Source organism: Dufourea novaeangliae, unplaced genomic scaffold, assembly GCF_001272555.1.
Source record: "Dufourea novaeangliae isolate 0120121106 unplaced genomic scaffold, ASM127255v1 scaffold53, whole genome shotgun sequence".
Taxonomy (NCBI): domain Eukaryota; kingdom Metazoa; phylum Arthropoda; class Insecta; order Hymenoptera; family Halictidae; genus Dufourea; species Dufourea novaeangliae.
Genome location: NW_015373925.1, coordinates 222,561 through 235,809, shown reverse-complemented (window position 1 = coordinate 235,809; position 13,249 = coordinate 222,561).

Below are 13,249 nucleotides of genomic sequence, written 5' to 3'. Positions count from 1 at the left end.
GAGCTATTTCACGGCAATAAATTTTCGGGAATGCGATAAAGCACGCCATTTCGACGGTCGGATTCCATTCGCCGCCGCTGCGAATGAATCTAATTTTTTCTCTGTTCCTCTCCTCGCACTGAAACGCCCGCGGCATAACGTAATGTACAAATGCAAAATCGCGCCCGTGCCCCCCCCCCTTTTCGCGGAACTCCTCCCCCCTCCACCGAGTCCTCCTCTGGGGCTGGAGAAGGGTGGGGGTTAACGATACTGCGTCGACGGCGAATTATGTTACCTCGCTGAACTACCGTGCAAGAGAATTGTTACGCTAGACTCGTGATTTGATTACACGGAAATTCGTTTAAACGAAAAAATTATTCCGCATATTTCACCCGGTACGCTCACGGTCCCGACAACGCGTCGAAACTTTCAAACGGCGAGTGCTCTTCTAGGACGATTAACTGGCCGGGCGGGTCTGTGTAATTGGCAGAAGAAAACAAATCTAATGGCGATGTCGACAAGCCTTATTAACCCCTCCGGAATAATCGACGGCCCATCAGCAACACGGTGTATGGACGCACAGTGAACGGTTTCGCCGAAATCCTGGCCAAAAGTGAATAAATTTTGTTCTTAATGCATTTCAATCATGAATGACCACGCATTGATTTTTCAGTAATACCAGGTTTCATTGTACAATCCTCTTAGAGATATGCGATCTCAAAGTTGTAAATTGTGTGATATGAAAGTTTGAAGCCTGAACTGAAGGTAACTTTTTGATTTAGTATCGAACTATAATCCCTTTCTTTCTATGTATATTCCCTTTGTGTGGTAGCTATCTGGCATGCTCTAAATTAATATACAGGATGAGTCAATAAGGACTACTATCTGAAATAACTCGTTACCTGTTGATCGTATCAGAGAACATTTTAGTAAATTATGTAGTATTTTAAGGGACGCATCGGAGGGATACAATTTGATTTTTGTTGGAGATATCAAGGTGATTGTGAGTTACTATAGTGAGTACGATACTGAGCTACTATAGTGTCTATTATGGTAGTACACACTACTAGTGAGAACTACTAAATATAAAGTACATAGAATGTATTTTACATGTTTATTCTTGTAGACAATTATCATCATTTTTATATTCAATACAAAATTATCTTTTTATTCAATATTTAACATTAACAAAGTACATTATTATCAGTTAGGAGTCGTATTATTGCAATTTATTCTAACAATTTACCTTAAAGTTAAAAATATTACTTTTGGTTAGGATTTCGGTGAAACTGGTCACTATGGGACGCTGGGTGATTTAGACCCACCTTAAAAGTTTTTTATATACGTACACGGTTTGAAAGTTTCCGTACGGAATTTGTTATATTTTCAAAATACAGTAAGCGACAATTACCCGCCTTTGAGAGTCTAAACTCTGTCCACCGTAAAGCAGGCCATACCCCATGAGCTATCCTGACAGACGGTCTCATGAGACACAATGGGCCGAAAAAGATATGAGATTTTCTTTCTTTTTCTGCCTACTAAGTCTCATGCGACCGTCTCGCATCTTGATTTTCTCGACCGACTTCTTGATTTTCTCGACAATATAGAGTCTCCAAGGCCGTCTTAACGTGTAGGGCCTGTTTTAGAATAACCTTGTTTTACGCATGGGATGGTTCTTTCCATTCCCATTTATGCACTATTTTTGTTGGCGTAAGTGACGCCACGCGCTTGTGCTATATACTTAATTAGTAGGAGAACGGCAGGGACAACGCTTATGAGTAATCGTCTGCGTCAGATTAGTAGTCAGTAGTGGGGGATGCGCAGATCGGTCGAAAATTCATCTGACAAGGGGAAGACACAGTTGCGCAAATCGCTTTATGCGAAATGTTAATCCAAAATATCTCAGAAACCAAGGCCCATTCTGAAGAAACCCATCAGGGTTTTGGAATAGGGTCATTCCACGTGAAATCGGAGACTTATTCGAGCAATCTCGAAGGATTTTTGAAAATTTTAAAAATTGTTGATTTTACAGCTGTGTGAAATTTAGGGTCAATCCTTCTTCAATAAATCATAACGAGCTTTGCGGGTCCTTACAGTGGAGACATAAGAGGACCAAATAGAAATTATTTCAGTTAAAAAAGATATTTTTTTCACCATTTATTTTGCAAGTGTTTTTAATAAATGCCTTGTTTCTACACCGGGGAACTATTTAAAAATGTGAAAAAAGTGAGGGTATAGCCCTATTTGTCCTCTTCATGGGTATATGGACCTTCGAAAATATGGACACTTTAAAATTGGCCGTATGAATATTAATTGAAATGAACGCTGCGTCCAAGTGCACCTACAAGTGCGGTACTAGCAGCAGCCCGGCGGCTATACCTGCGATTCTTATACAAATATTATGAAGGTATGCGACCGCTGTAAGGTCTAGTACCGTTAATAGTTATTGGAAACTTACCCTCATCGATGATATTAATTACTAGAAACATTTTTCTGTCACCACCTCTGTTCCGAGTCACCCTGCATTTCTTTTATTGGTTCGTAGACGTATTCACCTTACCAGGGGTGGGGTTTCTTGGTTTCTTAGTCACTGCTTGTCAGTACTATTATTACAGTTAAACCGTGTGCATGTGTCCATTCGTACTGCAAGAGTTTGAAATGGTGCGAACAAAGTGCTGGAATCCCTTTGTGAAACCCAATCACAGTAAGTACATATTTGAAAAATACTAGACCTAGTACAGAAACATTGCAAAAGAAGTGGCCCAACCTCGAGATTGGAAAGTTTATTTGCTGTAGTTGTTGATTTTGGAATAAACGCCGAGTGGCACACTTTTGCAACATCACATGCCAAAAATGCATGCGATGGTATCAGTGGCTCTTTAAAACGCCTTGCAGCTCGTGCCATATTGCAAAGAACGTTAGATGGCCAAATAACGATACCACAGAAATTGTTTGATTGGACGAATGAACATTGAAAAAGTTCATTTCCAATTCAACTCAGTAGAAGAATATAATAAACATTCAAGATTTTTACTAGAAAGACGTGAACTTGCTAAAACAATTCATGGAACGGTAAATTTTCGTTTGTTCATAGTTTATAGTGTTTATACCAACGCATATAGTCTCTCGTTTAACAGCTAAAGTCTATTCATACAGTGAAAAATCAGTAGTTGCAGCAATTTTGAATTAAGTACTTCTATAATCGATTATTTATTTAAGAAGTCGCTCATCGATACGATGAAATATTTATCTTTTAATCTAGTCCCATCACATCCCATCCTCTATCGATGGAAGAATAGTCACCACCTTCTCGTGGTTTCCATTAAACAATGGCAACAATGATTCTAACAATGAGTGCCATTGGCAAAGAGTGAGTTTCCAATACCTATTAAGGGTATTAGACCTTGCAGCGGTTATATACCCCTATATAAAAATGGCAGGTATAGACGCCGGGCTGCTGTTAGTATAGCTGCTTCAAAGATATAGCGTTAGCCATAAATCTGACCAACCCTAAAGTTTGTGTTTTGGTAGCCTAATCCTGTTATTCGATACCCTTGAATTGTGAAAACTGTGCTCGACCGTCGTTCAGGGGCGTGCAACGTCAATTTGAGATCGGTTTTTCCGTTTTAATGTAATTAAACAAGTAGTTATAACGTATTCATTTCAGATTTAAAATACTTCTGGCCCTTTTATTTCGGATGGAAGCTTACGAAACCGTGAATTCCTTTCAAATATTGCAGTCTTTTTCGTTTTATTCCTTGGAACCCCATAGCTGAAAGTGGCGTACAACCCTGAGTGCGGTTGGACACAATGGGCCCCCGATGATCGAGTACTAATGGCTTAAGGATCGACCTCGTTTACGGCTAACGTTATATGTTTCAAGCATTCCTTTCAAATATTGCAGTCTTTTTCGTTTTATTCCTTGGAACCCCATAGCTGAAAGTGGCGTATAACCCTGAGTGCCGTTGGACACAATGGGCCCCCGATGATCGAGTACTAATGGCTTAAGGATCGACCTCGTTTATGGCTAACGTTATATGTTTCAAGCAGCTATATCGCACGGCTCGTCCGGGTTATATCCTCATTTTTTTCAAATTTAAAACACTTGCAAAATAAATGATTAAAAAATATCTTTTTTTAACAGAAATAATTTTTATTTGGTACTCTTATGTCTCCACTGTAAGTATCCGCAAAGCTCATTTTGATCAGTCTGTTAGTTCAATAGTTATGATTTATTGAAAAAGGATTGACCCTAAATTTCAAACAGCTGTAAAATCAACAATTTTAAACATTTTCAAAAATCCTACGAGATACGTTTATATATCGCTAAGAACTACAACATATTGATATTTGAACAAAATCCGAAATGATGCTCCAAAAAGTGTCCGATTTCGCGTGGAATGATCCAATACTATATGTGTATTATAACTTCCACATAGTGCCGTTCCAAAAGCGATTTCCACAACCGTGCCTTCTCCTTGTGAGCGCGAGATTATTTTTACGGTGGACAAAGGTTAGAGCGGGAAATTCCAGGAAATGGGTAATTATCGAGAGCCAATAGCATGCGCGATCTTCTCGTAGCTTAATCAACGGACGTCATACGACCAATTATTATTAGTTACAGAAAGCGTCAGTTAGAAGGGTGTGTGTGCGTGTATAAGTAATGAGTGTGAGCACGGGTCATTCCTAACGGAAATTTATCCAGCAGGCAGTTATCGCTAGTTTACTGTACTCTGGTAAATATTGCGCAGGGTGTTTAATGTTATTTTATTTGCGGAGTAATATTAGTTTGCTGATCACATACATATACATGTGCTCGAAGTGTTATATGTATATACAATGCCTACCATAAATATTAGATGTGTTAACTAGGTACAGTGCAAATAAAAAAGTAACGAAACAGAGCAACGTTTCTAGTTTTATAACATGGAACATTTTGTTAGTAAATTAAAAATGGCTTGTTAAAAATCATAACTCACTTGAATCATTCCTACAATTCGTCGCTCTAGTTCACAAGTGTTCTAGCTCCAATGGTTTTCTAAACTAAGAAAACTGAATTTAATGTTTACGAAATTTAATATTATAGAAGCAGGAAAGTAATGGAATAAACAAACACACTATAATATTATCTACTGAATAGCTATTTATTACAATATTTAAAAAAATTTTATCTTATTGTCAACATAAATTTTTAATTGTTATTATTTAGGGATAAAACCATTAAAAAGAAAAACCTTTCAAAGTTTCAGACTTGGGACTTAAAAGAATATTTGTTTTCTCGATTGAATTTTCTTTATATGTATTATGGTGAATTCATTCTTTGGACTAATGAGACGCACGTAGATTAATTAACCGAAGTTTTTTGAAAAATGGAGTTCGAACAGTTAAAAATTCGGGCGACGAATTGTCTTTGTTTTAGGAAATTAAAAATTTTTCAATATTTCGTGAGTGTTCATATTCGAATGGGCATTTCATTATTCTGAATTTCATAATTAGATAAAAATATTTACTGTTTTGTCCATATATCTTCAGAATTGACTCTTACACTTTATTATAAATTTTTCGTGCAATAAGAATTCAAAAAATAATTCTTGAAGCGGTCTTTGAAGTGATCAAGTGATCAACCAATTCGTCTGATTAAATATTTTTCGTTTGCTAGGAGTGGTATCACCTTCTTTGGCTGAAAAATATCATCCTATCCCAAAATGTTGTTTACCGATACCAATTTCAGAGGAGAATTATTAATTTAGTTATGAAAATCATTATTGAATGGAGGACAAAAATACGACAGTGGCATTAAAATCTGCTTTTGTATTTGTATGAGCAAACAAACGGCGAACTGAATGAACGGCGGAACATTCGTTGACCGTTTTCAGAACAGCGTGTGAAATGGAGGGACGAGTGCTTATAATAAGAGATCCAGAAGCTTATTACGAACTATAAATCGTTTCACCGCACTCGGTGGTTGACACATATCCTCCTAATGGCTCAAACAATTCTCTCTTCTAGCAAGCCAACCGCGATATTGAAACGGTCGAATAAGAGACAGCTTTGAAGGTGATACATCGGCCTCGATGCGTGATCTAACCAGATAAACAATATTTAAGACTTTCCGCAAACAGGGCCACTATACATATATGTAGAGAACTGAATCGAATTCATACATATTGGTTTCTAATAAAGAAGGTCATAATTACGTCCACATTCACTATTCATTCTATATGAATGACTCTACTGTTTACTATCATCTCATATTAACAGGAGACTATGGAATAGTTTAATTAAAGATCAAACGATCTAGGATGTCTGAAGAATCGCGCAGTCCAAGTTAGCCTTCCTAAACTTCTTGCACTGTTCGAACAGCTGTTAGTTTACTGTACCACAAGTTAAATCGAACCGTAGTTAAAATCGAATTAAGAAAATATATTCACATATCATTTGATTTTAATATTCGTTAACTATTAAGTTATTACATAAAAAATGTCCTAATAAATTTCTGTTTTTGAAACCGATTCTTCTTTGATTCTGGTTTTTATGAAGTAATCCATGAAAATAGGAAACCGTATAAACATCCACAATCTGATAATAATGCTTCTTATATATTCTTAATAACTTCTTGCATATTATATATAATCTTTCTTATACATATATGTATTACACAGTTAAATTTGAAAATTAAGTAGAAACGGTGCGCAATGAACAGACATGCTCGCCGAGTCTCCTTCAATTCCACGTATATGTATGTAACAAATTATCAAATTCGATTACCTTGAAAACGAAACCTCAAACGAAAAACATGTACTCTTCCGTTTCGGCTTATTTTTGCTTGTAGAATCACTTCCTGCACGGTTGTACTACCCGACCAGAGACACCCTATATTCAATATCATCAGATAATACTTTCTCATTGGATAAGTGTCATAATGATTATCCTGAGAGTGTATGTGTAATGGGCAAGGCACAATGAGAAGTTGTCAGTAAATCTAGCGTAATTATTATCTTCATCGTGAATTGAGGGGTTAGTGGAAAAGGGGCACATATCAGAACACTATAAATTTTACACAACAACTTTTAGGAAAAATAATTTTCTCTGGAAATTCGGTATTAACTAAGAGTTATTTTAGTTGGTAATTGAAGTAGATGGTAAATGGCAATTACAATCGAATCTTGACTTGACAATTCATTATTATATGATACGTTCTTTAATAATCTAAAAATGTGCATTCACATCCCAAATCGGATCGAATAAAAAAGACACAATCGTTCGTCTCTATAAAAAAATGTTTTGTCCCAATAGTCGTAATCGTTTCTTTATATTGTTAAGAACGTGTCATATGATATGAATCTTCAAGTCAAGATTTCATAATAATTACCATTTACCATCCACTTCAATCACCGACTAAAGTAACTAGGAGTTAACACCGAATTTCCTGAATTAAGGTTTTTTATTTAAAAGTAGTTGTGTAAATTTATTTATAGTATTGTGGCATGTGTCAGTTTTCCATTAATTGTAAGTCTCTTTTTTTGTTACAAGTTCTCCGAGGAGACAGAGACATGGGCCTCCTTTCCGCTAAGAATTTATTTCCTACCCAATATCAAGAAATTTTAATGTGCTCCTGTTTACGAAAGAGTACATGCCACGGTGCTTGAAGTTCATGGAATAGACATTAGATGATTAAAACTTGTTGATAATAAAAAAAAAACTAAAACTTGACGTACATGTGTCGTGTGCCGGTTTTCTACTGATCCGCTCAATTTACATCTTCCTTTCATTTTTCAAAAAAGAAACGAAGAAACTACCCTTATGTACAACCGCATATAAATAATACATCGTATAAAAAAAATAAAAAAATATATATATATCGTATATACACCCTTTCTACAAGAGTTCAACACACGAAATTAAGTACTTCAATCCTGGTAGATGAGTACTCGATCCACATTTGGATAAATGGAAGAGAAGCAAATTGCTCGCATTACCAAAACTATATTTTTGGGAATATATCCAGTACAGATCGAAATATGATACCATCTTCGATCGTTTAATTGCTGGAAGGGTACATACCACAGACCCGGCACGTTCGCATATGAAGACATCCACGCAGGATATACGCAACGTAATCCCTTCATCGGCGCAAAACGGAAGCGTGTACCGGCAGTAATCCGGCAGACTGGTTGCATAATCGAGCATGGAATTGAATTCTCTGTCGGTCCCTTTCCCTCGGTTACTCTCGTCGTCCTTCAGCCATCTACCTCCCCCATTCTCTCTATCTCCGTCACTTTTCAACGGGCCTCTCGGTCGATCTCACTTCCAGGATACGTTGTCCTCCCTTGCTTCTCCGCCGTACGACCCATTACGTCAGCTGGATATGAATGCAACGAGATTGCTATTAATGCATCGGAATATGTGCGTCCCGCGAATTCGTTGCATAAAACTCTGGCCCCAGGACGATATTTCATCGTTAAAGGGGCGATTTGTTATCCCCCCTGGTGACGTTCCATACACCAGCCACTCGGGAGACGTTGCTGAAAGGAAACGAGCAACGGAAAACAGTCTATATCCATTGGTTATTCTACAGTGAACTCGGTACAACTCCGAAAAGCATACATGGGGGATGCATCTAATGTCGCCTAGCACGTAACGTCGCCAATCGTGATATCTCGTGAAGAAAGGCTAAAATCTATTGATAATGAAGTGAACTAGTAGCCAAGGATATGTAGGAGGACATACTACGATTGCAACGCCATTTGAGCAACCTTTAGCAAATGAGAAGTATTTCAGTGAATCTTGACAGAGTAAAAATTTATTGAAATGTGACAATTTCACGTAATACAGTGATTCCTCGATGAATGCGATACGAGCAACAGCGTTATTTCCACCACTGGTGAGGTTCCCCTCTGAAATCAATCAAAATAGAGTAAACAGAAGCTAAGCAGAGGCTCGGTTTCGGGTAAAAACACAAATTTATTAGAGGCTGAAAAACTTGCCGCCTTGCCATGAATGCTCCGATGCGGACCCGAGTACGTTGCACTCATCGAGATATTACTGTACTGGGAGACGGCAAGTTTGAAAAATTCATGAATATTTGAATGGAAAATTAAGTCATACAAACGAAACTTGTTTAATTTTTTGGTCATTATTAGGTAATTACGTAATATCAAAAACAATTCCACCTTTTCCGGCGACTTTTTTACTACACAAATTTGATTACGTATTACGTACACGTACGTTTAATTACATAAACATCGTGATGAATAACAGTACAATTTGTTTTCACGTTCATTTCTCATTTTCCTTAGAGTTTCTTTCTTATATTTCTGCATTCCTCTATTGTACTATTTTTTATGTCCACAATATCTACCGATTTTGCGTTGAATACTACAGACTTTAAATACCCGTACGAAAGAAATCAAATTATGTCAAATCAGGAGTGTGTAGTAGAAAAGCCGCTTGAAGATGTGGAACTGTTATTGACTTTATCATCTAATAATCACCAAAAAATTAAACAAGTTTCGTTTATATTACTTAATTGTCCATCCCCTAATTTGAAGTAGCGATACTGAAATAAGTTTCTGCTTTATTAAATATTTTTTTTAAATGAAGTCTGATAAAAAATGACTTATGTAACACGTAAAGAAACTTAAGTAAACAAACGTTATTTTCGTAAAATAAGAAAATACGAAGAAAAATGTAGGCTTCTATTTGAAAAAGAAGGTTGACCTTCAAATTACCTTGAAAACTCCCACCAAACAAAAAATAAACAGGATAGTTGTATTTTTTCCTTGAAACCGCGAAACTTTTGTATTCAACATTTTTCCTAGAAATGTGTTGTTTTCGAGATATTTAGATTTGAAATTTTCAAATGATTAGACTGTATACATAAGAGTATAATTTTCATACAATTGATCTACAATTTTCACACAGCCAATTGTGAAAGGTACTTATTTATCGGTAGAAAATATGGTAATGGAAGAAGTTTAATTGAAGCATCTTTTGTGATAATAGCACCAGAAACGAATAAATCACTGGTGTACGGGTACCCGAAATCACGGGATTCCTGAGACTCGGGTCGGGTCGGGAGAAGTCGGGCGAGAGCGGCCGGAATCCCGACAGTATAAATCGCATCGGGATCCCGACAGATGTCATATAGATAACATATTCGGGCCCCGTAACATCTTCGGGTCCAGAATCATATTTTCGATAACTTATTCATTTCGCGGCAAAAAATTATAGTATACGATACGATGCCATATTCAATCTTTAGATTCATGATATGAACTATAAATGCTAAATAAGTTAACAATTCCAAATGGAATCCTGCGGTTGGACAGGGTTAATAATACAGTCTTTAGTACACATTTCTTCATATGTTGTTTTTATTAAGTAAAATAAATAAAGTGGCATTATTAGGGACTATATTTAATCTATCATACAGCATACAGGCATATATAATATTATTTTAAATTATCATGTAAAAAACATAATTCCTCAACATTGTCCGGCAATAATTATGTTTTTTACATTATAATTCAAAATAATATTATATAGGCTTGTATGTTGTATGATAGATTAAATGTCCCTAATACTGCCACTTTATTTATTTTATTTAATAAAAACATAACGTACGAAGAAATGTGTACTGAAGACTGTATCATTAACCCTGTCCAACCGCAGGATTCCATTTGGAATTGTGTTTCTTCTCCCGACCCGACCCGATCCCGAAATGTCGGGTACCCGCACACCCCAGGAATAAATCCATTAAAGCTACCCTTAATACGTTTGTGTTAATAGTATATCTAACAGACCGAAGAATAGTTGGCACGGAATATTAGTATTTCTTAACAATTTTCATCTTAAAAAATTACTCCCGATTTGCTCCCTCGGAATCTAAAATTGCTCCCATCGCAACGTTTATATTTAATGAGATATTGTAATATGCCTGGAATTCTGGCCCTCTACAGCCCCGAATGCTGCAATAAACGAGCGCCTACCCTATGACGTAAACCTAACCTGTGTGCAATAACATTATTTCAATTGCTCCTCATTAAAAAGTTGTTATTGAGATATCTGACTATTGATTATTATAAAACAGATCAGGAGTAATTTTTTGGTACCATAATATTTGTGTAAGAAGACCATTTACATACTATCTACATATTTTGCAAACAAATTTTTGCTTTTTCATTTGCGAATATCTCATTCAATATAAACAATGCGATGCGAGCAATTTTAGATTCCGAGGGAACAAATTGGGAGCAATTTTTTAAGATATAAATTGTTAAGAAACATTAATATTCGGCGCCAACTATTTTTTGGTATCTAACAGGCTACATGCTAATAACATATACAGAAGATACAGTAATAAAAATTGAATACTTACATTCACGATGTTGAAGAAACTTTACATGTTCATTTCGATTACTGATATAAATGACATACATACAGCCGTTTTTCGATATACTCCTATTCATATCTTATATTCTCATAATGTAGACATATCTTACTGATAAATTGACTATCATTGAAAATTCTGCTTTCCGTCCATTAAATTCTACTTGGTTTTGTTAGCATGTTCTGTTATTGTTCGCCACGGTGAACTATTTATTTTTGACTATGCCACAGCCTGTAGAAAGAAAAAAAATTATCATGTACCTACTAAAAACACATTCAAGATTAACACATTTGCAGTCCAAGTTTAATTTCGAATGAATCTCTACGCGCAGGAATTTTGTATTGTAATTATTTAGGTTGTAAAGTAAATAGTGATAGAATACACAATATAAGTACGTCGACGACTTCGAATGCTTTAATATTTCAGTGTCATTTTATAAACATTTTATATCACACCCCCATGTATTAAGTTTTTGTTAATGTACGTTCGTCTAAAACGTGATCTGATAGGAGTCCGAAGACGAATTTCTCGATCTTCCTAACTCACAGAAGCATCGCGGTGGAATACTTTATCCAGTATCGAGCCGTCCCCGCTAGCTGAACAATTGGATGCTCCATGGAGAGCAGAGCTAACGGATGTGACATCAGCAGGCACAATTTCCCGCGCAAATAGCAGAAACCACTAAACCTGAAATTGTTCCAAATTGCGCGTAACTCGACTTACTTGGCATAGAACGCTCACAGATTAGAGTAGTTTTCCTTTTCGATGAAAACCTGCAACGTTGTTACTCCTGAATATACAGTGTCGAACAAAACAACTGGGTCAAACATCATAACAATTCGTATCCTGCATCGTTTTTAACCCTTGACTGCAGACGACTCGTGTCAGAGATGAATAATTCGACGAAAACCACTTTGTAACTTGTTAGTTTTCGTTACCGTTATGGAAATAGTACGTCACTTACTGTCAATTGAAGGTACTCAAACGTTAGAGCTTCTGAAATTCTCTGCTAGACTGTGATAATCAAATAAAAATTCATACTAATGTCCGAGATCACTGGTCTGTAAAGATTTGCGATCATCATAAGATGTTCCCCTCGAAGCAAAGTAAGTTCTACTTGAAACATTTTTTTCGTATAACAAATAGTTAGGGAGATAATTGCGTGCAAAAGTTCAATCGCGACATTCTGTATAGTTTTGAAAACATGTCCCCAAAATGTCTTTTTTGATATTTCTAAGTTGTGGTACACGACTTTGAAGCGAACGTTGCACAGAATATGTAATACATACAACACTTCTCGAACTTTAAACAAGTTTTCCTCGAAACAATGTTTTTCAAACTGTTTTGCAAGATAGCGCAAAAATAAATAACTGATCTGCTTTATAATTTATACTAGACACACATTGTTGGAGGATGATCCGAAAAAGTTAAGAAAAACATAACAAATTATGTATTTTTTTGTAAGTACTACGTGCAAAAAAAGCGAGATTTTGATATCTAATGTTCAAATTGCTTCCATTCTTGTAATTTTTCTTCTTGGATTTTAGTATTACGTTTATTCTCTAACTAAAAGCATACAATTTATCGAAATATTTGTTTTTTGTTTATTGGAGGTGGTCTGAACTGCCGTCATCATGTATACTAATTACAGCGGTTTCTGTAGACTTGCGTTCGGGGGTATGCCTAGTAGAAGATTATACGTTCAAATTAATAAAAAAAGTGCTAAATAGTAATTTAATCGTGCCATAATAAATATAAAAAAATTCAAAAAATTCGGTCGATTGAATTTTCCACAAATAATCCGCCAACAATACCCTCCTTTTCAGGGCGTTGCATTTGCTGACCCTTTAATAGAGCTCAGTAGCAAATTGGCGGATT